The sequence below is a fragment of the Sarcophilus harrisii genome, chromosome 5, assembly GCF_902635505.1.
Source record: "Sarcophilus harrisii chromosome 5, mSarHar1.11, whole genome shotgun sequence".
Lineage (NCBI taxonomy): Eukaryota > Metazoa > Chordata > Mammalia > Dasyuromorphia > Dasyuridae > Sarcophilus > Sarcophilus harrisii.
This window is the reverse complement of record NC_045430.1, coordinates 49,073,499-49,100,243: the sequence shown is the minus strand read 5'-3', so window position 1 is coordinate 49,100,243 and position 26,745 is coordinate 49,073,499. Positions and strand designations below refer to the sequence as shown.

The following is a 26,745-nucleotide window of genomic DNA, read 5'->3' as shown; positions in this document are numbered from 1 at the left end:
ACTTTCTATTTCAAAATTTCTATCAAATATAATTTTTAATATTTAAATAGTCAAAGATTTTAGCAGCATCTAATCTAGTTGATTGTTGATCAAGAATTTAAATTGTGCCTTTAAAAATATTCCAAATAAAATAATTTTATCTTCTTTGAAGTAGATCCCCAGTACTGGTACTTGGTCACCTTTATCATAGCCACAATTCTTCTTAAGACTATTTCTTTTTTCTGTGTTCACATGGATTTTTTGCTGATGAGCAGTGGGTAGGAATTAGAGCTTTGTTGTTAGGAATGGAAACAGTTTTATAGCTGTTGTCAACTTTTAATTTATGGTAGTCTAAATTAGTCACAGGGTAGATAGCCAGTACTGAGTCACTGACAATGAATTTATTTTTGACATAAAGTGAAATCAAATGTGGTTCACTGTCTCATTGCACAGTGTCTGACTTTAACATTCTTTCAAGGGATTATTCGATTTTTAAAATATATTTGAATAAACACACACACACACACACACACACACACACACACATATATATATATATATATATATATATATATATATAAACTTGGTCATATCTGGATAAAAGGAAACATGGATCATGAACATTGAATTTATGAGGAGATTAGGGTTTGATGTTGGAACTGGTTCCATTGCTATAGTGAAATTTTTTGGAACAAAGAAACTTAGATTATGACCTAAGAAATGATGACCTACTTGGTAGTCATAAGAGCACTTTATGCCCAAATACATTATATGTACCAATAAAGATAATATAGCAAGGACATTTGCATGCTTGCTTTAAAATTTTAGGTCTTGGAATTGGCCCAAATAGGCAAAAACTATAATAATCCAAGTTATAATAAACATCTGAAAAAGTAGGATAATTTCAAATTGATTTTTTAATCCCCTCCTTCCTGCAGAAATAAGTTTTATCTGTAAATCTATCTTTCAATGAAACACAAGTTTTTAGTATTTTAGCATTTAGCTAACTGAAACTGGAAAATAATGGCTTTCTTCAGGTATTTCCTCATTAAGTGAAGTAAGCTGATCAACCATGACTGCAAAAAAAGTCTGTGAAATAATAGATTGTTTATCACCAATTTATAGCTTAAACTTGACCTGGATTTCATTGAGAGAAATAACTGATGAGTAAAGCTTCCTCTTCCAAAGTGCTACAGCATGTTCTCTGAAGTATAAAATCAAAGAGTACTCTGTAACCTTGAGAAGTTGTTACCTGTCCAGAAATCACATTGATTATATATCAGAGGCAAAACTTGAACCCAAGTTTTCCTAGCTGAGACCTATGCTATGGTGCTTATCAATAACTATGATATGATTCTAATTTTATATGTACATAAGGACATTTCAGTACAATGCATAAATATTTGGTGCTTTAATATTCATAAAGAATTTAGCTAGCCTATGGATTATGAGACATTATAAGACAGTTTATTCATTTAGTCATATCTGACTCCTTGTAACTCCATTTTGTCTATGGTGTTTTCTAGTAAAGATGCTGAAGTGGTTTGTCATTTGCTTCTACAGAGGATTAAAGCAAACAGGTTAAAGGATTTGCCCAATTCAAACTCAGGTCTTTGTGACTCTATGCACTAAGCCATTTAGCTGCCTCCTAAGCAAAAAGATTATGTGACTTGCCCAAGGTCACATAGCTAGTAAAAGTATGAGATTGGATTTGAATTCGTCTTCCTGGCTCTAGGTCCAGCACTCTATTAACTGAGCCATCCAACTGCCTCATGAGACAGTGTGGAAAGAGAACCTGCTTAAGAGTCAGAAGTTTTGTGTTCAAATCTCGCCTCCTATAATTTACTACCTGCTTTTAAGTCCTACACCCTGTTTCAGGGCCTCAGAATGCTCATCTGTAAAATGAGGAAATTGAATTACACAGCCTCTAGAATTCCTTCGAGATCTAGATCTATGCTTCTAAAGTCCCTTCTATATAAAAATTATTATCTCCATTTTATAAGTAAAGAAACTGAGACTTTTAAAGAATGTGATTTTCTTTTCATGTGTTATATATCTGGTAATGATCAAAGGCATCAAATCCATCAATATGCAAATATTTAATGGCATGAAATTGGGATATATTCATAGGATCACAGATCTAAATACATTCAATGATTATTTAATACTTTGATGTCTAACATATCAGTATCTAAATATATCCTCTAAATTGATGCATTTTGTCACAAATAGTACAGTCCAATTATTTTATAGTTGAAGAAAATAAGAGCCAGGGGTATTGTCCGTAAAAAAAATGCTTAAGAGTCTTGATTATGAGTATCAAATATTGATAATACAGGAATGGTAAGCAACATGTTATGGAAATCAAATAGTCAACCCACAATCATTTATTGTTCTAAGAACTACATTGGACACTAGAGTTATAAAAACAAAAGAGAAAGGGTGGGATTCATAATCATTATACAAAATTTGAAACCTGTTTTCTCTTCTTCTTTCCCGCAATGGCACTTAAAATCTATTCTGGTGCATATCTTCTCTCTGTGGATCTCCAATACTGCCAAAGTCACAAAGACAACCTCTGCCCATTTAAAACCCATTTAAAAAGTTTTCTTTTGTGTGAGACTGGGGGATAAAATCCATAATTCTACTTTCATTATTAGGTTGAAAAATATAAGGTATAATTAAATTTTTCTTACTGTCACAAACTAAATCAACACACTATTTCAGAAGTTTTTTCTCCCCCTGGTTTACTTACCCACCTTGACTCCCTATTATTGCCTTGACCCATCGTGAGATAAGGGTTAAAAGTGAATGATTTGGCTATGGTTTAGTTTTCTTAGTAAATTGCAATCACAAATCTTATAATCACATGAAATCAAAACCTGATATATGTGTGTACACATACACACACATATACATATATAGTATGTATTGTATATATTGTATTGTATATTGTATACACACACACACACACACACACACATATATATATATTATGTAGAATATAACAAGATTTCTCTGCATTCATGTAATACGTACTTTATTAAAGATCTATTGTACTGGCACCATGATCACATCTCTTTAATTTCCTTATGATTAAATTGAAATTAGAAATTTTTTTCTTACCTGGTCAGATCTTACCAGTAGATACTCAAGTATTCATTTGCTGCTTACTTTGCACCTAGTATTTTTATTGGGCTATAAATGAGATATAAAGAGAAGCAATCAATCAATAAACAAGAACTAGAAATCAAAAAACCAATATGCATTTGTTAGGTTGCTCACTAAGTCCCAGACATCATGCTAAACTATTCCCACAATGGGAATAAAAAGAAAAAAGTAGAAACAATGTCTGCCCACGTGAACTTTACTGTCTAGTTTGAAATAACAATATGTATATGGGTGTGTGGGTATATACAAAATAGATATAAGGTTGACTAAGGTGTCAAGCATCATAAGCTGAGCAGGGTGAAGTATCAGGAAAGGTCTTATGTTGAAAGTAGCACTTTAGCCAAGACTTGAAATAAGGTAGGATTGATTCTAAAAGACAGAAATTAATTCCAGGCATAGGAAACAGTAAGTGCAAAGGAAAGGAGATTGAAAATTGGGTGCCACCATATATGAGAAACAGCAAGAACAATTTGATTGGACTTCATTATTCATAGAGATCAATGATGTGTTTTAAAACAAGAAAGCTATGTTGTAGCCAGTTAATGCAGGGCTTTAAAAGTCATTCAGAGAAGTTTATATTTGATTCAGGAAGAAAAAGGGGGAGGTTCTATTCTCTAGGTTACTGAATAAAGAGAGTGACAAAATCAGTTTCACAGTTCTATAAAAAAGAGTTTGAAAGGAGGAGAGACTTAAAAGAGAAAGACCAATTAGAAATTGAGAGGACATGTGCTTGAATTAGCAGAAAGAAAATTTTAGATGTCAGAAATATGATTATAGAAGTGGGTCACGATGATATTCAAGAACCAACAATACTGACATAAAAAAGAAATAACCCAGGAAGGATTCATCAAGGTAAAGTAGAAAATTCCTTGGGCAATTATTTAAGCTCTGGACCTTGGTTTCTTCATCTGTAAAATGAGGGGCTTAGATTATATAATCTCTAAAACACTTTTCAACAATTGGGCTCTGTAATTCACCTGAAACAATTTACAGCATAAGATATATAATCATGTCCTAAATTATGCAGTAAATTCAGTATAAGTTAAGAAAATATAAAGGTCAAATTCCATCGGGAAAAAAAATTACTAAAAAGCATATAGATTGAGTTAGACTTGAAAGGATTTGGACAGTGGAAAAAGAATAGGAAAATAGTACAGACAGAAAAGAGGAAAGAAAAATGACATAGAAACAGAAATGGGCATGGGAGATGTGGGGTCAGTAAGTAGGCAACATTCCTACCCAACTTAGCCCAGAGAAGGAGGCCAAGTTGGATACTTTGGTATTTCTATTATGACTGGCTATTAATTCTTGAAGTGAAATCAATAGATAATGAAGAGGTAAAATAGGCACCAGAAATATATGAAAGGGATTTGGGAGAACAATTGATTGTAAAAAGAATATGGTATAAAATAATATAATAGAGATTTTGTTACAGTTCAGTAAATCTGAAGAAATCAAGTCAGACATCCATCACAGGTTAAAGAGGGGTGCTATTTTATTTACATGAAAATAGCTTCACAAGCTCAAGCAATTACAGCACAAGAGTCATAAATATATGAGTAGTTTGCAATACAGGATACACAACTTTTAAGTCTCAGGGAAATGGAGACAAGACCTATGAAGAAGGTGAGGAAACAAGGAGGAATTTGAAGAAATAAAGGTGACATGTAGGAGGAGTCAGGTAGAATCTACCTAGTAATCAGGTCCCAGACTTGTCTAAAGTTTTGGTATACAAACAGAACAGTTTAGGACTTGATTATGACTGATAATAGCCTAATAGGATCCTTCCCATAAGGGAAGAGAATAAGGCAGTTTCAAAGTTCACAGGAGATAAAAGGAACTTTTTTAAGTTTTTAAGTGAGCTGATCATGTGGGCCAACATGAAGATTGTCTTGGAAAGGTTTTTTTCTAATAATTTAAACAATAGTTTGAAATGAGTTCCATTGAAGAAAATATTGCTTCTTTTATTTAATTACTTGAGAAGCATACAAATAATAGCAAAATAGCCTTCTTAAGAGGAAATTTTAAGCATTTAATATAAATAAACCTTTTTAGCATTTAGATATATATATATTATTTCCATGCATTTATTTCCAAGTTGTATAATACATATGATATAATTTACTTTTAATCTCTATGGTGAAAGAAAAAAAGGGATATTTTATTAGGCCATATTTTATATAATTATTTAGGTATTATTGTTAGATTTATTGCTTAGACTAATTTTGTCTTTCTAAATAGGAGAAGAGACATCTTATACTTATGTATAATCCATGCTGCTGTATATATAATCCTGAAGCTGGAAAATTATAGCAGGAAATAAGAACTAGGAGAGATGTTAGATGTGGCTTAGAATAGTTTCTTCTTCTTTTTTTTTTTAAATAGATTGGGATACTGAGTCCAAGAAGTCTTTAGAAGAGAAATAGAAGTTAGAATGTAAATTCAGATCTTTTTTCAAATAATTTATCATACTACAACCACATATTAGACACTCAATAAATGAATGTTGATTGATATATAATTTTTACATTTCCCTTTTTCTGTTTCTTTCTTAAGGGGATTTTTAACCTCTCTCTATATACACACACACACACACACACACACATATATATATATATATATATATATATATATATATATATATATATATGTGTGTGTGTGTATGTGTGTGTTTATAGTTAGACATCTGTAACAGATCTACCATTATCTGCTAATACTACTGGATAAATTTCATCTTGGACACATACACACAGACAATATATACCACTAAGAATTTGTGTTAATTTTTTTTAGTTAGGAATACTTTTTCCCCATAATTTGGGAGCTATTGCTTTATAATAGAAAAGTATACTAGAAGGAAGGCAAAAAAATACATTAAGATTTTTCCACTAATTTATGTAAAAAAAATTTTAAGGCATTTAAATACAAATTGTCTATTTAAAATATAGAAAGTCTTTTCTTTTTACTAGAAACACTTTGCTTTTGTGAGAAAGTGTTTTGTAAATCTCAAAATCCTGTGTAAATATTATATTAATACTACTATTACTACTGAAAATAATACTGAACCTACAGAGCCAAAAATCTACAATTGAAAATAATAGACCATTTTGCATCAGCTTAGAAAAAATGTAAGTCATTTATTTAAAACTTCTCTTTGGTATCTAAACTCATCATTATGAATGCCAAATCCTTCTAAATTATCTTCCTTTTTAAAAGGCAATTTTAAATTCTTTGGCATAATTCTTCTCTTGACCCCAACTGATGCTGTAATGCCATTGACCAGACTCAGAGACTGCCACTGTTCTCTTCATCCCAACTCCAGCTAAAACCAGCTGTTCTGTAGGCTGACTTTTTTTTATTATTATTATTAGCTTATTTAGGAACTAGGGCATATCCTATTACCCTCTCTTCCATTCTTGCGCAGCTGCAGCCAACACTTTCCATAACAGCCTCCACACATCAACAAGACCCTATCCTTTTTTCTGGATTTTTATTTTGTTTTACTGTAGTTTCTGTCTCTCTCTGTCTCGATTTCTCTCTGTCTCTGTCTCTGTCTTTTTTTTGTGTCTCTATCTCTCTGTCTCTGTCTGTCTACCTATCACTGTCTCGGTCTCTCTCTCTCTCTCTCTCTCTCTCTCTCTCTCTCTCTCTCTCTCTCTCTCTCTCTCTCTCTCTCTCTCTCTCTCTCTCTCTCTCTCTCTCTTTCTCTCTCTCTCTCTCTCTCCCCCTTTCTGTCTTTGTCTTTCTGTCTCAATATCAGTTTCTGTATCTGTCTCTCTATCTCTATTTTTCTCTCTATTTCTCCCTCCCTTCTCCCACAAAAAAATCTTCTTGCTTTATCACTGGCAGCCTTCTTACTGAGATAATATGAAACAGAGTCTGAATCTGGAATTGTTCTTAATAAAGAGATTATGAAACCTAAACAATTTACACAAATAGTGAAAACTTCTTCTGGACTTGATTAGCTGTCTGAAATGTAGAATGATTATGTTTATTAAGGAATATTTTAAAAATTAATTGATAGCAGTAAAACTGTGTACAATACATTTAATTCTACTCAAGTTTAGAATCTGACCAAAAACTCTAGGTTTTATTTTGAGATTAAGAAGTTCTACAATAAACTTTGAGGTGGGGAGAGGAAATGTGAAGAAGCCAAAATTTTAACAGATTTTTACCACGTATGTATAATATGTAAAGATTAATTTTTTGTGGCATTAGAAAAGTTGTTTGTCATTTATAAAAAAATATGAGTTGATTAATATAGAAGCTTCTCCAGGTACCTAATCAGAAAGCACAAGTTCATGGTGGGAGAATAGCAAGGGAGGAGTGATCTATTAATTAATTCGATGATATATAATTATGGGATTCATTTCAGAGTTCTCTATATCAATATAATCACAGGTCCAGTCCCTAACCTATGATATGCAGAGAATTATCAATTTCAAAGCCCAACGCTTCAAATAAAAATAAAAGTCAAATAATATTTTGGAGAAATTCTGGTCTTAAATCTTCTTTATTTTCCAGTATAAATTATTCTTTCAGCCAATTCTTGTGTGATTGAAGTTCTCTGAATTCTTCTGGTTTATCAGTGAGCTTCTCAAATTGTAGTGCCCTGGACTGAACAAACCTTCAGAAATTATCTCACCCAAACAAAATATAGCAGGACTATCACCTCCCTTTTTATGGACACTCATTTTGAGCCATTGATGGATCTATAATCCTATCAGTATTAGAATTGTAGATGTGCTGATAAATATTTAATAATTGTCTTTCTAGAAAATCAATGTGTATATAATATACTTTTAAAGTTTAATCTGCATTGTTATCATCTTCTCCTTTACTTTTTTAAGTCTAAAAATGACTTTAAATTTCAGTAAAACAATTGTTGAACAATTTCTGAGGTATACATGCTCATGCTAAAATATTTTTAATTAATATAAGGGCTTATTCATATCTAGTTTATACTTTTGTATTGATTGACTCATTTGAGGTGTTTGGGCCTTCTATAATTATATTAATTGGAATAGGAAATGGATCAAACACCTACATATATATATATATATAAATATTCATGTTATAATATAGTACATAATATAATTAATGCATGGATATGAAATTATATTATAGAGTAGATAATACATATTATAAAACTATATATAATAATACTTATTATATATAGTTTTATATGTTTGAATCTCACATTAGTAAGATTGAGTTTTTAAAATCTTTGCTAGCTGAGTACAAATTCTCTTAAGTTCTAGAAAAATTTGAATTATAATCCTGGAAACAGATTATTTTCTCTGAAAACTACCCTAAGTACAGAGAAGTATATCATTAGTAAGCTGGTCATTTGGTGACAAATTCTTTGATCATGATAATTCTAAAATAACTAACAATAAAGAATAGTTCACAGTCATTTTACCTCTTCAATACTGGGAGGAGACTAAGGAGTCTAAGAATTACATACTTTTGTCTGTTAACATTAATTACCTAGTGGTCCTTTAAATGTTAGATACTTATCAAATGAACAACAAATAAATCCACTACTAGAGGAATTGATATGTGTCAATTCTGACATTTTCATGGAACCACAGAATTAAAGGAAATTATAGCATAATATAAAGATTAATCAAAAATTTTCCCTGAGATACACATAAAGGATTTGTTTTTGTTTTGGATCAAAAGGAAACAAAATGTATTATGAAATTGATTTTTTTCCTTGATCCCTTGATCTTCTTGTATTTCAGTGTTCATGCTAAGCATTTGCAAAAAAAGGAACTATGAAGATAATTGCAATTTAAGGGCCAATATTGTTACAGAGGAAATTAAACTAATCAAAATTGGACACAAAAATACCAATTAATATATTACCCAAAAATTAATTATATTTTAGTATTACCATAGTAGGAATCATTTTTGTAGCAGCCATCTCTGTCTAGTAGGACCACTAACTTATTAAAAAAAATCAAAATCTGTATCAGATTGAAAGAATTAATAAATATGAAGAAAATGTGCAATTGAGACATGTTTAAATCAAAAATAAGAGCAGCAAAATGAAAAAAATGGATAAAAGCTAAATATTAACATGGACTGTCATTTCCTATACTAGTTTAACTTATGCAAATCAATGATCATAATGAAGAAGTCAAAAACCCTGAAAACTAGCTCAGCCAGTAGACACTTGGTCTCCTTGCCAAATGGAAACACGTGGCATTCAAAGGCAATAGTTGTTTAGGTTACAATTCCATTTGTAAACTCCTAGAGAGGGTTAGAGATGGTAAAACATTATGAAACATAGTATCAAAGCAAGAAAACTAAGAAATTGTTAATAATTACTTATTCTTTTGCTTCCTTTCACTTGGCAAAATTTTTGTGAGATTCATTTGCACTCATTCAAGGCCATCCTCATTGAAGGTATAAGAATTTCCAATTCTGTTACTATTAATTTGTGGCAGATCATAGCTTTATAACCATCCATTTGGATTAAAAGATATAAACAATATAGGTTCCCATTGTGTTTATAGCATATTTACTTTAAAAAGAAATAACTGGACAAAAGAATAACTTAAATGTTTCCTAGCAAATAAATTAGATGACACAATAGGGTGATGAATCTTCAATTAAAAAGAGCTGAATCCAAATATACTTAGGTGTATGAGCCTGAGCAAGTCACATTATCTGTCAGCCTTAGTTTTCTCATCTGTAAAATGAAATAAAAAATACCCTATCTCCCAGAATTGTGAAGATCAAATGAAATAATATGTGTAAAGCACTTTGCAAGTCTTAAAAAAACTATATTTTTGCTCACTATTTATTATTAGTTAATTATTATTTATTTATCATTTATTTATTATAACATTACTTATATTAAAATATACTTACATTATTATATGATGTAATTTATTATAATTATTATTGCCAAAGTATCACCCTTACATATAGCAACTTCATATAGAAACTTTTAATACTTTTATTTTGGCCAATGATGCTTTAATTAATAATATCAATCAAGGCATAAAGCATATTGTTACAAAAGAAACTTACCATTGCCAGACAATTTCAAATTTCAGACAAATTCTGTACAGATGGAGAAGTTATGCAGATTCTCCTATTTCCAAATGTTATTGTGCTGATTACATCAAGCACTGGAACACTAGAAAGTGTTTTAAATGAGATCCATAATCAGTCAAAAGACTTCTGCCTAATGATACCAGAAAAATCACATGGATACAAAATATCTATTGTTCAGACTCTGCTATGCATTTAAATAGATGACTTATAAAGCTGGTCCATCAGCATGTAAACCTAGGCCAAATATTCAAACCCTAACTAATATAGGCAGCCTTCCCTAATCCCTCTCAATTCCAGTATTTTGCCTTTATCAATTATATCATATTTATGCTTTAGGTAGCTTGCTTTGTATACATATATATGTATATACATATATTTGTATATATTTGTTTTCATTAGATTGCTAATCTAACCTGCCTTTTGCCTTTTTTCATATCTTTAGCAATTAGCACAGTGGTTAGCACATAATAGATGCTTAAAAATATTTATTGATTTTTGTTGTTGATGCATTAGCAAAATTCTGAAACATATCATTAAATAGATGGCTTACAGAGATACTTAAAAGAGGAAATTATTCATAGAAACCTGTATAAATTGTTTAAATGTAGATCTATCTTTATCTACTGCCATTTCCTCAAGAACAACTATGTCAGTTAGACCAGAATACAATCCCTACTAGACTTAATGTTTTGTGCTTCTGATTGGTAACTGCTTGTTATCCATCTATCTTCTTCTTGTTTGTCCTTAATTTTTGAAGAGTTCCAGTGTAATCATGGGGTGATGTCTTGACTTGCGCATGAATTGGATTTCAGTGAGGCAGAGCTGTATGACCTTGTCAGCTCCACTTTCTCTTACAGCATCATCAAAATCCAAAGACAAGACCAACATCAAGACAACTGGCAATAGCATAGGATTGCCCTCCACTCTACCTAGACCCAGATTTCAGCCACACTACACTTACCTTTATTGGTCATCTCAGTAGACATCATGTGACTCTTTGCCTCCTCTTCTGAACTTCCTACTTTTTCCCTTTGGAACCATGATCATATCAATCTGTCAGTCTGCAACCCTATGGCTCTACTCACTATTAAATATTGCAATTACTTTTCAATCCAGAGTATTTCTCCCTGGCTACCACTCCCGTAAACAAGTTCTTTCTGTTGGTCTGCCCCATCTCTGTCCTTCATTAGGATGTAAACTTCTCAAGGATATGAATTGTACTTTATATTTGTGAGCTCAGTACTAAGCATAGTCCAGGAATACAATAAGCCCTTCATATATGCTTCCCACTCTGCATTTATATTTGGTAGGGAACTCCAAAACTACCTATCCAGCACCCTCAATTTACTGGTTAGACAACTAATATAGAGAAGCCCATGTTACAAAGGTACTATTAAATCCAGATATTCTGCCTGTCTCCAAGAGCCAATGTTCTTTGAATTAAACCACAGTACAAGGAATATTATATGAAAATAGTTTTCTTATTTGATAGAAAATTATTCACTAGCCTCCATTAAGAAGCAATGGAAACTACATGGGGCACTGTTTCTTCCTTCCTTCCTTCCTTCCTTCCTTCCTTCCTTCCTTCCTTCCTTCCTTCCTTCCTTCCTTCCTTCCTTTCTTCCTTCCTTTTTTCTTCCTTTTCTCTTTCCTGTCTTCTTTCTTTCCTCTGTCTTCCTCCCTCACTCTCTTTCTCTCTCTCTCCCTCTCCCTCTTTTTCCTCTCCTCACTCTCTTTCTGTCTGCTCCTGTCTCTCTCTCTCTTCATAACATTAATGAGATGACAGAACTATTATACCTGAATTACTTGACATAGTGGTCCAGGGACGTGCAAGGCCTAGCAGCTGTTGTTTCCAAAGCATTCAGGCATTGTTAGCCAGGCTAGCTTCCAGGGTGTTCAGCAGCTTTTTTGTTTCCTTTCTACTCTGAAAGAAAAACTGCATTAAATTCTCCCTTGTCTAAAGATTGCTCTCAGAAAAGACTGGGTATAGGTATAGCCTTTTGTTAATCTTGTTTACTGTAAAAAGAAGTGGCCAAACATATATGTCACTCCTCTATGTAATGGGTGTTTTTTGTTTGTTTGCTTGTGTATCCTAAGAGAATTAAGGAATTTGGGCACATAATTAACTATCGAGGGTGATTTGTTTTGTGCTCTTTCCCAGAACTTAGAGATCAGTTGCAGATATTTCATGGATAGTCTATAATGTATGACATAAAAAAATTCTTCCATCTCTTACATTTTAAGGATATATTCTACAGTGTTTTTTCCACATGACTCTAGTGTCAGTTCAGTACCCATAGTAATATACAGTATAAGTAGTATTGCCTCTGAATTCTAAGTAATTGTGTGGCTTTGAACTTTCCTGAGCTTCAGCCTGCTCATCTGTAAACTGATAGAATTGGACTGAATTCTAAAATTCGTTCTGATTCTAGATAGATCCATCTTCCTAGGATACAAACCAATGGCCTTTGATTAATTCCACTATTGTTAATATCATACCTCTTCTTCCTATATCTTACAGCTTCATAATTTTTCATATTTTTTCAATTTCATATTTTTCTAGTGACTTACTTTGAATATTTTTTCAAGTCTTCAAGATGAATGGTTATAAGAGGTCAAAGAGAAGTTTTCTGTTCAGATTTTATTTGGAATAAATTATCTATGGTTTCCCTTTTAACTCTTAAGTTAAGAATTCTCATTTTTTCATTATTGCAACTGGAGTTCAAAATATTTTTGAACAGTAAAGCAGAATTGGTTCTATAATGAACAGTAGAGATCATCCTCTTTTCCTTGAGACCCTGTCTTCCATAGTAAGATGTTCACCTAAGTCTCTTTTTACCACTTTGAACATTTTTCATTTTGACCTATATCAATTTCTGATCTCCTGCGGGATTCTGGAATAGATCATGGAATACATGAATGGTTTATAATAACTTAGAGGGGGAGGCATCAGTAATCAACAGGAACTAACATGAATTTGGATAAATTACAATATATCAATTTATTTTTGTCTTTATAGAATTCTAAATGGCCAAGCATTTTCAAAGACTAGTTTTCATGAAGGAATGTAGTAGAATTACTTCCTTTATCATTCCCATGTTAATAAGATGAAGAAATTTAGCCTGGATGATAATACAATTGGATAGACTCAGAATGTCTCTGAGGGATGCTGCAGGCTTCTTACTTAAATTTAAACCAACAGATATAATATATATTCTATATTTGAAGAATATCTTGGCAGATTGGAATTATAGGGAAAAGTTGGGTCAAAATTTAATAAAGATTTGATATGTAATCTTGTTTTTTCATTCAAAAATCAACTGAATGAATGCAAGATTGGGAGAGACATAGCTAATATGTAGTCCACATGGAAAAGACCTGAAGTTTTATTTGACGGAAAGGTTAATATGAGACAATGGTATGATGTTGTGAACAGAGCTAATTTGATCTCACCATAGTAATGAGAATAGAGCACAGGTATGATTCTTAAAGTACTGTGATCATTTGAGACTTCAAATTTTAAGAGGGACATAGATAAATTTTTTCAGTATTACTAAGGTAGATAATCAGTGGGTTGAAAAAACTTATCAGTTAACTTAGAAAAAAAGAACATGTATGGAGAGGTGGTGTGATAAAATTGTTTTCTGAGATCTGAAAAGGAATGAGGCTAAATAGATATTAGATTCATTTCAGAGGACAAAACTAGAACTGGTGATTAAAAGTAATGAAGAAATACTTTTCTCTCAAAGACAGTTTGAAGTATAAAAGGGAAGAAGATTATCCATTAAAAAAAAAAAAAAGCTAATTCTGTTATTAAGGTTGCACAAGAGGTAGAATATACTGCAGAGGCAGTAAACTGGATTTCACTGCCAATGACCAAGGCATGGCAATTGTACATACATGACTGGCTCAGTTCTGACCTTAGTAATCTCTAAATAAGTAAAATATATATCATGTAGCCAGTGTCAAGTTTAAGTGGACTAGTTCAATGACATTAAGTGTTTAATTAACACTGACAGAAGATATTATTGGGAAGACTCTCAAAATAACTTACAATTAAAATACAGTTACAATTCCCTCTTTCTCCAATCCCTGTACCCAGTCCAAAGATATTGGAAAGAGTAGTATAGAATCTTTGGTAAGTCTGGTATCTCCAGATTCTCATTTGGGAATTCATTAAGTAATAGCTTTTTCCAGGATATATACATGGAATTCTGTCCTATTTGCACTTCAGGAAAAAATGGAAATCAATTAATTAAATACTTATTCCAGAGCCCATGTGACTGCAGGCCACTTGATATAGGCAAGGAGGCCAGAATTGGTACTATTGTATGCAGAACCGTACATGTGTGTGGACCTTGGGACTCTTTAGCTTACAAGGGCTTTTGGAGCTGGTTATGGTACTGGGAAGCAGCACTGGTAGAAAGGGTCAGTTAGAAGTTTCCAGTCCCCAGGACTGAGATTTTAGAGCTTTCCCAGACTTCTGTTTTTGTTATCAAAGGCCAAATCAAAGAGTGTTGGTGTACTGATACTGGCAATGTTGCCTCTGTGTTTGGAGGCACCTCTCCCTCATCCTAGGCTCAGAATGGGGGAGACCAAAATATCCTATATGCGCACACGCACACACACACACACACACACACACACACAGATACACACATACTTCCACCCCTCTCTCTGTCTCTTTTACTCTCTTTTCTTTCTCTGTACCCTCTCTTTCTATCCCTGCCTCCTTCCCCCTTCCCCTGTGCCTCTTCTCTTCCTAAAACAAAGCTAAAGAAGGAAGCTGTGGTTTCATAGCATTATGAACTCAGTGCTAAAAGAAATAATCTTGTCCACCATTCTTATTTTACATATCAGAAAATTGAGGCTCAGTAAGGTTATTTGCCTAAGTTCACATAGGTAATAGGTATCAAATTCAATATTTGAATCCAGGTCATACTTTTGACATCATACCAAATTTTAGATCAGAAAAGAGGGTTTCGAATCCTGCTAGGGATCTGTACTTCAGAACCTCAAGGTGATGATTCTAAATGGATGTTGGAAGAAGGAATGGATTGCTAGAAAGCTGAGATGTTTTCCAGCAATCTTCCAGCACTCTAGTGTACTGAGAGCTAGAGGAAGACTATTTGGTGGAGAAAGGTCATTCTAGAAGCAAGTAGCAGAGTAGAATATATATGAGTAGCTCAGTATGCAAAAAGACTTAGTGATGGAAGAAGGGAAAACATCCATAACAGTGATGAAAAAAAAATAAATCCTCATAAGTGAAGGAGTTTGAGTCTCTAAAGAAGCAAGATTTGGAGGTGCAAAGCTCAAGTAAAGAACAAAGTAAAAAACAGAATCAATAATAAGAACTGAGAACTAGAAAAATGCTGATCTTAACATCATAAGAGTACAGCATGTAGGAAGTCATTCAGATTGAAACATTATTTGAACATTCTGGAATTTATGTACTTAATAGAGGGAGATAGTGTGCCAGTTTTCTTTTTGCATTGTGTGATAATCAAACATTTATTATGAATTTACTCTATGCCAGTCACTGTACTACATGCTGAAGCAAAACTATTTTCTCTATTGTTTTCTCTTTGAGACACATCATATGCCTCGGTGCTAAATCTGTGCCCCTCTCACTATTTAAAATCTCTACTCTATTCTGAACCTACCTCTTCAATTATACCAAATTCTTACTCTGTTTTCTGTAAATTTCCATGTTCAATGTTTGTATAACTAGGACCTCAATGGCCAATCATGAGCACAATCTAGCATTCCCCTGACTTAAGATCAAAGTTGGGAAATCAGTCAGATAGACTGAGGAAGAATCTTTTCTATTCTCCTCTTTCCCCATAAATGTGATAGTCCTTGTCTGCTTCTGTAAGTTTGTGTCAAGGAGAGAACTACAGCTAGCTCCTTGCTCAACCAGGAGGAAAGAGAACTAATGAACTTGAAGGTTTAATTTTCAACAGCAAAATTTCCCATGGCCAGTCACTGATTGACCTTTTTTCCTCTAGCTGTGGTCTGAAGACTTATTTATAAGGTTCCTCCTCATATTCTTTTTTTTCTTATTTTTTACAAATATACCTACTCAAACTGTATTATAAAGTGCTAAGCATCAAAACTATCTGGCTAAGCAGCAGAATGGTGGATTAGGGGAAAACATTAGGTATATAATAAACATAGTAAATGACTAGTCTTTGAAAAACTTAAAGAATCAAACTGTTGTGATAAAAAGTCACAATTTGACAAAAAACTTCTAGGAAAACTGGAAAACAGTTTGGAAAAACTAGAAGATATAACTATCTTATACCATATACCAAGATAAAGTAAGAATGTGTACATGATTTAGACATAGTCTATTGATAAGGAAATATTGATAAGGAAATATTGATAGTCTATTGATAAGGAAATAATTTATGACCAAACAAGAGATACCAAGCATTACATGACATATAATGATTACTTTTGATTATGCTAAAAAGGTTTTGCATAAATAAAACCAATGCAGCCAAAATTAGGAGAATAGAAAGCTGGAAAATAATTTTTACAGCAAGTGTTTGAGATAAAGGAATTATTTCTCAAACATATGGAAAAGTGAGTCAAATTTAAAAGGACACAAGTCATTCCTCAACTGATATATGGCCAAAGAATATGAACAAAATGTTTTCAGACAAACAAATCAAAGCTGTCTATAGTCATATGAAGAAATACTCTAAACCATCATGTATTAGGGAAATGAAAATTGAAACATGTGCTTCCCCACCTTCATCTCTTTCATAAGAAATATTCCAAAATGTCTTTGTTTGGACCATGAGGCTTTTCTTTTGTGAGTTTATGCATGTCCTAAAAGGGACATTTTACATGTCCTAAAAAGGACATTGTTTGCCTATGTCTGATGTCACTGGTTATCAAATATTTGATCCCATATAAGCCCCCTAAAATGTTGGCACAAATTAGAGCAAGATGCAACAGATGCCCCTTGATTCCTTCCTCAAGGAGACAAGAAACAAGATGTAGGTAAAGTTGAAAATCCCAATAGAAAGCAAATAGCTATCTGAGGAAGATGTGGAATTATTACCCTCTTGAATCATAAGGAAATATTATGCTGTCCTCCTGACACTTGTGATCAAGATAGTTAAACCTGAAAGCGAGATCTGGTGTCTATGACCAAGTGTGAAGCTTTTTTTTTAAGTTAGTTAATTAGGATATCAATTATAATCAATGATGAATAGTGGAAACAATAAAGGAAGGAAAAAGGTGTCTAAATGTTAAAAGATACTTTAAAATGATACCAAATTTTTAGTGAGGAAGGGACATAATAATATAAATCCTTCAATATGATCTCATGTTGAATAGAAATGAAATCTAGTTCTAGTCATGGGCAAGGCCATTCTATCTGGGCAACCTAGTTGAGGTCATCAATAGAATTTGGGATCTAGTAGTAATCTTCACAGAGTAATATCAATACTTGGGGAGATATGATGTCCATGCTTCTTAAGAAAAGGTATATCTATTTCTTTTGCCTTTCTTAGCCATCAGTAGAATCAGTAGTAATTTGAATGATTGACTAGTTAACTGAAAGTCCAAAAAAGGCAGCAGTATGTTCAGTATGCTTAAATTGGAGTTGGGAAGATTGGATTCAAATCATACCCTCAGCATTTAAATACCACTCATATGCTTGTGACTCTCAGAAATTCATTTAAACTTTCTGAACCTCTATTTTTCTTCCCTATTTTATATGTTTGTTGTGAAACTCAAATGAGATCATCCATACAAATATTTTTGCAAAACTTAAAGCTCACTCTTTTTATTAAAATTAGGAGGAAATAATTTCATATGTAGAAATTTGCTTTACAAATCTTATACAATCCATTCTATAAATATCAAAAGATGCACATGTTAATTTATATATGCTTATATAACAATATGTTATCTCACTGGTAAAATATCCATGTTCCAGAAAGAAAACCACTACTAAAAATGATTCATGAGTATGAGTAATTTGAATTTTCCTGAATGAAGAATAAACTCTTAAAGGGCAGGAACTGTTTTATTTTTGTTTCTGAATTTCCAGTGCCTAGTACATAGTACAGTACAGTATTTTAAAATTCAACCTTTTTCATTGCAAGGCCACAGTGTCCCTCTGAAAGTGGAAATGGAATGTAATTATATTTTGTATCCTTTTTCTTTGTCTAAGATGGGAGTTCTTAATTTGGGATTCTTGAAATGAAATCATATATATATATTTTTTTTTTCATAACTATACTTCAATATAATTGATTTATAATATTAAAACTTTCATTTTAAAAACTAAAACATCACTTTGAGAAGGGAACTACAGATTTTATTAGATAAGCAGAAGGGTCCAAAGCAAAAAATAGATTAAGAACCCCTATTTTAAGAGTTTGGGGAAACCATGGAAGAGTTATGAAATGACCTCATACAATAAAAAAAAAAAACATGATCAATTCTATGTAGATTACAGTATGAATCTTTAATTCAAATGGGATGAGAGCATTTCAGCCAAAAGAATAATTTATGAATAAAAAGATTGCTGAATGCTTTAGCAGTAGATGTTGATCACTTCATCATAGTCCAGTCATGTTTCGAGAATCTATGCAAGCTGCATGATTACTCAAGGAAGCATGGAATGATGTGTTCAAATTAGGACCATCTGTGGGGACAAAAAGTTTGGGTTTTTTTAGTCATTCTTGAAGAATGGAAATCCGATTCTCCATGCTAAAGTGAGTATAATCCTGTTTGTATCTGTAACCCAATAGGGCAGTTGTCTTGAAATAGGCTGACTTAACATGCAGTTCATCAAAGCTGAAGATGTTTTATAAGGGGAGGTTACTGCTAGCTACTTCTAATTGCCCATGGAATGGTGACATTATTTTGTCCCTGAACTTATTTCTGTTTAATCCTTTTAAAAATATCCAACAGGTATATGTGAATTATACATTAGCCAATTCAAACTTGAAAAGGGCTATTTAAATAAAACTGGACATATGCAATCCAAAGCAGACAGAGAAAACTATATTTGGAGTTGTAGGGTCAGGATTCAAATCCTGACTCTGCCCCTCATTACCTTTATATCCATCGATGGATTCCTTAATCTCTCTGAGACTATTTGATTGTAAAATTAGTACATTGGATGAAATGTTCTGCAGATTTCATTCCAGTTCTAAATTTTGTGGTTATTGACATAATTTATATCAAATAAATGCTTTCCCCCTATTGTCTGAGTATTTTAGTCAAATGTATTCAATATCCTCAATTATACAGATATTTTCTCAGTTCCACTTTGATTTTCTTAAATGGGGTAGGTCAATTAAAGACATGTAACTCTGATCTAAATCATTCCTTTTCTTCTCTGTGTGAGCCTAAAATTCAATTCCACATGTATTAAACATACATCAGATGCCAAGTACTGTACTATATGCTGGGAATATAAAGATAAACCTTAAACTTACATTATCCTGGGAAATCTGGAAATGGGGCTATATGTGGACACAGTAACAATATGAGGTGAGGTATGATGGCAGTAAAGGAGGTGTTTAAAATACTTTAAGAAGATTTAAGGTATAAGAGAATTAGAACTGAATGATAAGTAAGCTGAGCCTTAGCTGAGAAGGTAAGTATTCTAAAAAGGAGAGGTTATGGGGAGCATTTACAAAAAAAAAATGCAGGTTTAACATAAGCTATGGTAGCAATCTGACTTATTGATAGTTATCAGAAGGACAATACTTAGAAAATTTTTCTCAATTCTGGTGGTAGAAATATTTTAAATAGAAAGCTTTTTTTTTTTAAATTTCCAAATTTCAAATAACAAGTAACAACTTTCTGTGTTGTGAGTTATATCTGACCCTGTGAGCCCTTTTCGGGTTTTCTTGGAAAAGATACTCAAGAGGTTTTCCATTTCTTCTCCAACTCTTTTTACAGATGAGGAAATTGAGGCAAACAGGGTAAAAATGATTTGTCCAGGTCCACAGTTATTAAGAAATGTCTGGGGCCAGATTTGAACTCAGGCACATGAATCTTCCTGGTTCTAGGCTTGGCACTCTATCCATTGTGTCACTTTTTCATAAATTTTCTCTTTTGTAAAATGAGGGAGTAAGGCCAGATGATGATCTTATGATTATGACCTCAAGGAGCATATAGTATAGAGAAGGGGAAATAAACCTATACAGAAATAACTACAGCACAAAACATTATTTTTGAAGAATCATGTGAATGGACCAAACTGAAGAATACAGGAATATTTACAGCATTTTCTAGCTCTAAAATAGTTTCCTTAATCCTCAGAGGCCATTTCAAAAGAACTTTCCAAATGTACCAGATCACAACTGGATAGCAATTCAAGCTATGGAAGAATTTAAGTCAATGAGTAATATCAGTGCATGTGACACTATACCACTCATAATTTCTTATATTTATAGTTTGCTTTTCTAAAATTCCTTAAAAATCATATATTAATTTAATATCCCAGAATATGCTAAAAGATGATTCTTTCTTAAACTATTATTCTGAAACCTATTTGACTTGGTTAAAGTATTAAAAAAGGATAAGTTCATATACCCCAGAATGTTCCCTCTTCCCAGCCCAACCTATTCAGGGTTCTGATCAGATGTCACCTCCCCTATGAAACCTTCCCTGAATGCCACAGCAAGTAGTAATTGCATCCACTGCCTAATTCCCACAGCACTGTGTTGGATTATTCTTGAGTTTATGATATGTAGACCTATTTCCCATTAGATTGTAAGCTCCTTGAGAATAGTGATTGTGTGATGACTTGGATTGTGTGATAAGAGTGTCTACCAAAGTACCCTCCTGTCAATCACAAATGCATAGTTAGACTAAATTATTCATAAAATGCAACAAACTCAGGACTTGATTAGTCTCAGGAGAGGCAAGACTCAAACTTCACTTCCTTTATTTGTTTTCTGGTAGCTTTTAGCTGTTAATGAGGCTTTCTAATTACTCTGAGGCATAAAAATTCTCTCCTACATGAATAATAATCACTATGACAGCTAGCATTTATATAATGTTTTCAAGTTTGCAGAACATTTATAACTATTATATTATTTGATCCTCACAAGAAGTATTAGAAAATAAATTATTATCTCTATTTTACAGGTGAGGAAACCGAGGCAAGTTAAGGTTTACATAGCTAATGTCTGAGGCGAGACTTTGAGCTCAGGTCAAGTATTTTAGCAGTTTATCCACTATACCATCTAGTTGTAGGTTAATATTCTAAGATCATTACACTCTTCTCTCTTGACCAGATATGTTTTCATATAGGGAAGAAGGGATTCACACCAATTTAAATCAAGGGCTATTATGTACCCTTCCTATGTTTGAAAGGACTTTTGCCTCCCAGTTCTTTTTGTTCCAGGTTTGAGTTGACATACAGTTCAGATGAATGAAGTAAACCTCCTTTTGCTAAGTACTCAGTGACTAAATAGTTCCTCATTCTGTCCCCAAACTGAACCTAAACCTAGTACCAGGAGATACAGGATCTGAGTGTAGGCTTTTGTCACTTTTGCTGTTGTTTAGCCTTCATTCTTGAAGAGGACCATGGCATCAGGGAGGGTTTTCCATGACATGCAAGTGAATTGGATTTAAGTAAGGAAGTGTGTATCCATTTAATTGCCTTCCTTACTGGAAGAATCAAATGAAATAATGGTTCATCTCTATGAAATGCTGTATAACTATATTTTCTGTTCAATATAAGTTTCTGGTAAATAGATAGAAGGCCAGTCAGAAAAGCAAAAATTAAAATCCTGTATCTTACATATTAGCTTTGTGACCATAGGAAATCCACTTTGGGTTTGAAATAGCTCTGTGAGACTTATCCTTATGCAGAATTAGGATCCCAAAAGTCTGGACAAGCTGTAATATTGTGCAAGATTTGAGTCAAGCTAATACTAATAAATATGTCATAGGGATTTGAAGAGTAATTTCACTACTATGACATTAAATATCAATTAAAGTTAATAGTTAATTTTGTGTGAATAATATCTGGAAGGATTAATGAATTGCAAGCTCAGCAGGAATCAACAGTTTGATATGGTAGGCTAAAAGAACAGATTTGATCTTGTTTTTCAAAAAGAGTATCATGATATAGTGATAATGATAGCTAGCATTTAAATAGCACTTTAACATTTGCAAAGCACTTTACAAATATTTTCTTATTTTTTCTCACAACTGTCTTGGAGGATAGATGCTATTTTACTCTTATTTTACAGATGAAGAAACTGAATTGTGTAGAGACTAAGTTATAGTCTCTTTCACAGCTACTTAGATATAAGTATACATATATATATATCAAAGATACTTATGTATCTAAGGCTGAATTTGAACTAAGGTTTTGTGGACTCCAGTCCCAGTCCAATCTATCCACTCTTCCCTTTGCCTGCTTACACTGATAGCACTGCTGTGTTTTGCCCTGGTTATACTATTTGATTATATATGGTGTATAATGTTCCATTCTGAGATCCACAATTGACTATCTGGAGACTATCAAAGGAAAATTAATAGAAGGATGAATGTCCATTCTAGTGAAGATATGTGGCATATGAGAAATAGTTGAAAGACCTGGGAATCTTCAGTCTGGAAAAAAAAGACTGGGACACAGTAGCAGTCTTCAAATATTTGAAGAGTTGTCATATGGAAGATTAGACTTGGTCTGTTTGATGCTAGAGGGTAAAATTATGAGCAATGAGTAAAAGTTGCAGAGATAAATTTTGACAAATATGTGGAGGAAATAATTTTTAAAATTAGCTAGGATAGAGGTGGGATCTATGGCATAAAGAGCGTCCACATATTAATGCAGCCTCATCTTCTTTCTGCAGTTTATAAGATAGCTCTTGGATTAGAGCTATCTAAAAATCATACAAGTTATAGAGAATTAATGGCTTTCTTCTGGATGACAATATTCAAACATTGGCCGATCATTGGTCAGGTGCATAGTATAAGTCAGATTAGATAACTGCTGAGGTCTTTTCTGATTCTGAATTTTTTTGTGATTCTGTGATACTCAATTATTAACATATTGGGTTATATAGTGGAAAAAGAAATTTCCCACATGGACAAAAATCATAGATTATTGATAGTCTTTTGCAGGGGTAACATTCCTAGAAAATGGAAGAAAAGTAAAAAACATGAAAATTGATACAATGAACTTATGAAAAATAGGGGGTTAAATTTCTGTAACCACCAAAAACTCTAATTTCTCACTAGAGCTGGCTGAAAATATGCTGTTCTACACACAATTTTTATAAAACATTAATTCTCATAATATGCGCCTTTCCTAACAATAACCATGAAATATTTTATAAAATGCAGAACACAGAATAAAATCAGTAACACAAAAAAATTGTTCACTTGTAGTTTCCAAGAATTCTCTGATTTTTGTGCTAATATTTCAATAATTTATTTCAGATAATATTATACTATTATAAACTTCTCTATTTTGTCTGCCTTCTGAAAACCAAGGGTTGAATTCTGGGATTTTAGTAGCTGTTGTCAGCAGACACCAAAACTGATGGGGTCTCTGACACTCTGAATTCATGAGAGGCTCTTTACACTAAAATGTTAGTGTGAAGAAGACTAGTGAAGGACCTAGTAAGATACTAGCCACTCTACACACTTGTTTACATTGTGCCCTCACTTTTTTTTTTCTCAATCATGTATAACCAGGAATGGCCAAGAGTTTGAAAGTAAAAATGAATTCCAGAAGTCGCTAAAGTTAAATTGAATACTGAGAATTGACTATTTATTTCTGTCTATCTGTCTATCTATGAAGGTTCTGTGCTAGGTGGTGCTGGGGAACAAAATTGTAAAAAAGCAAGCCCCTCCCCCACAAAGAGGGTCTAGCAGGTGAAATATGTAATAAGTTTAAGCTGTTATAACATTATGTTTAATAACAAATATTATTATGATGGACATAATGGCTGCCTTTATAATCCCTACAGAATTTAGCAATGAACAATAAATAAATAAATATAGGCATCATTTATTTTCAAGTTTTTCTAAAGACTAAATCCTGGGATAGTCTTAACATTAATTTATTTGAAGAGAGGAATTTGTAAAAGAGTATTTACCTAAAAATCACCTAATATCTACATAGCTATTCACTTTTATGCTCTGAAGTCTTTATATTGTTTGTATGGTTTTAAAATTCCTTCCAGAAATTCAGCAGTTCAAATTAAGAAAGAATTAGGGATCTATATGAAGCCAGATATTGTCAAATTTTGGCTTAAACAAATAAAAACTGATGGAGATCATTCTTTTTCTCTCTTCATAATTTCTATTATTGGAAAAGAAAAGACAAAGAGTGTCTAATACTCATTTAGTACTTTAAGATTTTCAATGTTACATATAAGAGACAGAATTGAATAGTGGATAGTAAACTCTGGACTCTTAGAAGACTTGAGTCCACATTCTGCAATTGATACCTAAGTGCTATGGGACCTGGGGCAAATTGCATAATCTTTCAGTGTTCTAGGAAACTCTCTAAGGCTCCAAATTAAGGCTAATTATTGATTTGCACTGGCAGGAGGAATTTCTCAAATAGCAATTTTCTGTAGGAATAAAAGCATAGCTTAGAAAGAAAAAAGTTATGAAGAAAGTATCTGCTTAAATATATGAAAATATTGACTGAAACTGGAGTAATCATTGACAGCTATAAAATTTATCTGTGTTACTCTATATAATTAACTATGGTGCTAAATGTGGTCTCTCTCTCTCTCTCTCTCTCTCTCTCTGTATATATATATATATATATATATATATATATATATATATATATATATATATAACTTTACAAATATTATTCACTATTTTTAATCCATTTCATCATTAGCTAATAAAATGTATATTGTGATACATGTATACTTTTTGCATGAAATTTGACAGCTGTCTTGATGATATTTTTCTTAAACCCACTTTCTAAACTTTTTTACATCCTTAGTAGGTAGTTTGAATGAATTATTTCATTTACTGTGTGATTTTATTTACTTCATCTTTCTTATAAATCTAGAGCTTCAAGGCAAAGGTACATATGTGCAGAGATTATTTCTATTCAGGGCAAGATATATCAGGTATTTCAGATATATAGGGAGTCTATAAAATGTTCATATCTTTTGTCCCAGAGAATCCAATGGCATCAATAAGGCTCCCTACCCAAGGAAATATCCCTAAGAGCAGTTTTTATAAAAGCAAATATCTTGGAGGGGAAAGTTGTCTCAAAATAAAAAAAAATTTTAAAACAATGTTAAACAAATAGTTTCATGTAGTATATTCAAGTACAATTATTATACTTTAATATAATGATATCTTGCTGCGTCATAAAAAGTGATGAAGGTGAAGAATACAGAGAGACACAGGAAAGATACATAAATTGATCAGGCTGATGTAATTAGAGCCAAAAGTACGATATACATGTGAGCAACAGCATAATTAAAAAGAACAATAAAAAACAACACATGAATTCAAGCTTGGTCCCAAAGAAGAGATTTTTTAAAAATTGTCCCTCCTTTTTTTAAAAGGTTGGAAACAAGGGTAAAAATCATTGCAAATGTGAAAACATATCATGTAGCCTGAAGTGAAGGCTCTTCCCTCCTCTTGTTTTCATACTCTATAATAGAGGAGTAACAGACACTTTGGGTACAGAAGGAAAAAGGAGTATAGGGGAGAGGAAGAAAGACAAAGAGAAAGGGAGAGAGTGAGAGCGAGACAGAGACAGAGACAGAGACACAGAGACACAAAGAGAAATAGAGGAAAATAAAGATGATGTAATCAAAATATTAGAATAAGTTTATTTTTAAAGATACAGGGAATCTAACTGATCAGCTACATAGGGTCAGTCCCTGGGTTTAAAATAGATGTTCGTATTCTAAATGAAAATGTTTGATAAAGAACAAAACCACATGCTTGAGAGATTAGATGAGATATAAAATTATATATTCCTAGCAATAATGATTTATTAAAAAGATGCATGAGCATGCTATAAAATTTTATCTTCGACTTACTTAGTGATCATCCTTATAACTTTTTATTTTAAATCACTTAAAGCAAAAATATATTTCCTACAAATATTTGATGAAATGTGTTTATATCTGTCACTACATTGAAAAATGAGATATATAAGGTCATTTTCAGAAAATGAAAATTTGGTATCTTCTTCATATGTTGTTTGGTGAAACATATTTGATTATAAAATTTTGCAACCTTTCACCATATCATTTTCAAGTGTTTAAAATAATAATTCAGTGCACAGTGTCTTAATTTCCTACTCTTTTGTCTGCCAACAACCTAAAGAGTCTCCTGAAAACTTTCCATTTTAAACTTGAGTTTATTAATAATTTAGCACAATAACTCTTGATAGTGTTGGAAGTAGATATGATGAATTTTCCCACTCCAAGGCTGTCATCTCTAGTTCAATATAAGCAAAGAAACCATTTTTGTCTCAGTTGATAACTCTTTGGGTATTGTTGCTCCTTTTTTTTTTTTTATTTCACCTTAGAA

At 32.5% G+C, this 26,745-nt stretch overlaps 1 protein-coding gene across 1 annotated transcript in view; it reads left to right on the top strand.

Annotated features, from left to right (window-relative positions):
• The window catches only part of PTPRQ (protein tyrosine phosphatase receptor type Q), a 313,790-nt gene that overhangs the window by 174,362 nt on the left and 112,683 nt on the right, over positions 1 to 26,745 (top strand). The window lies entirely within an intron of this gene.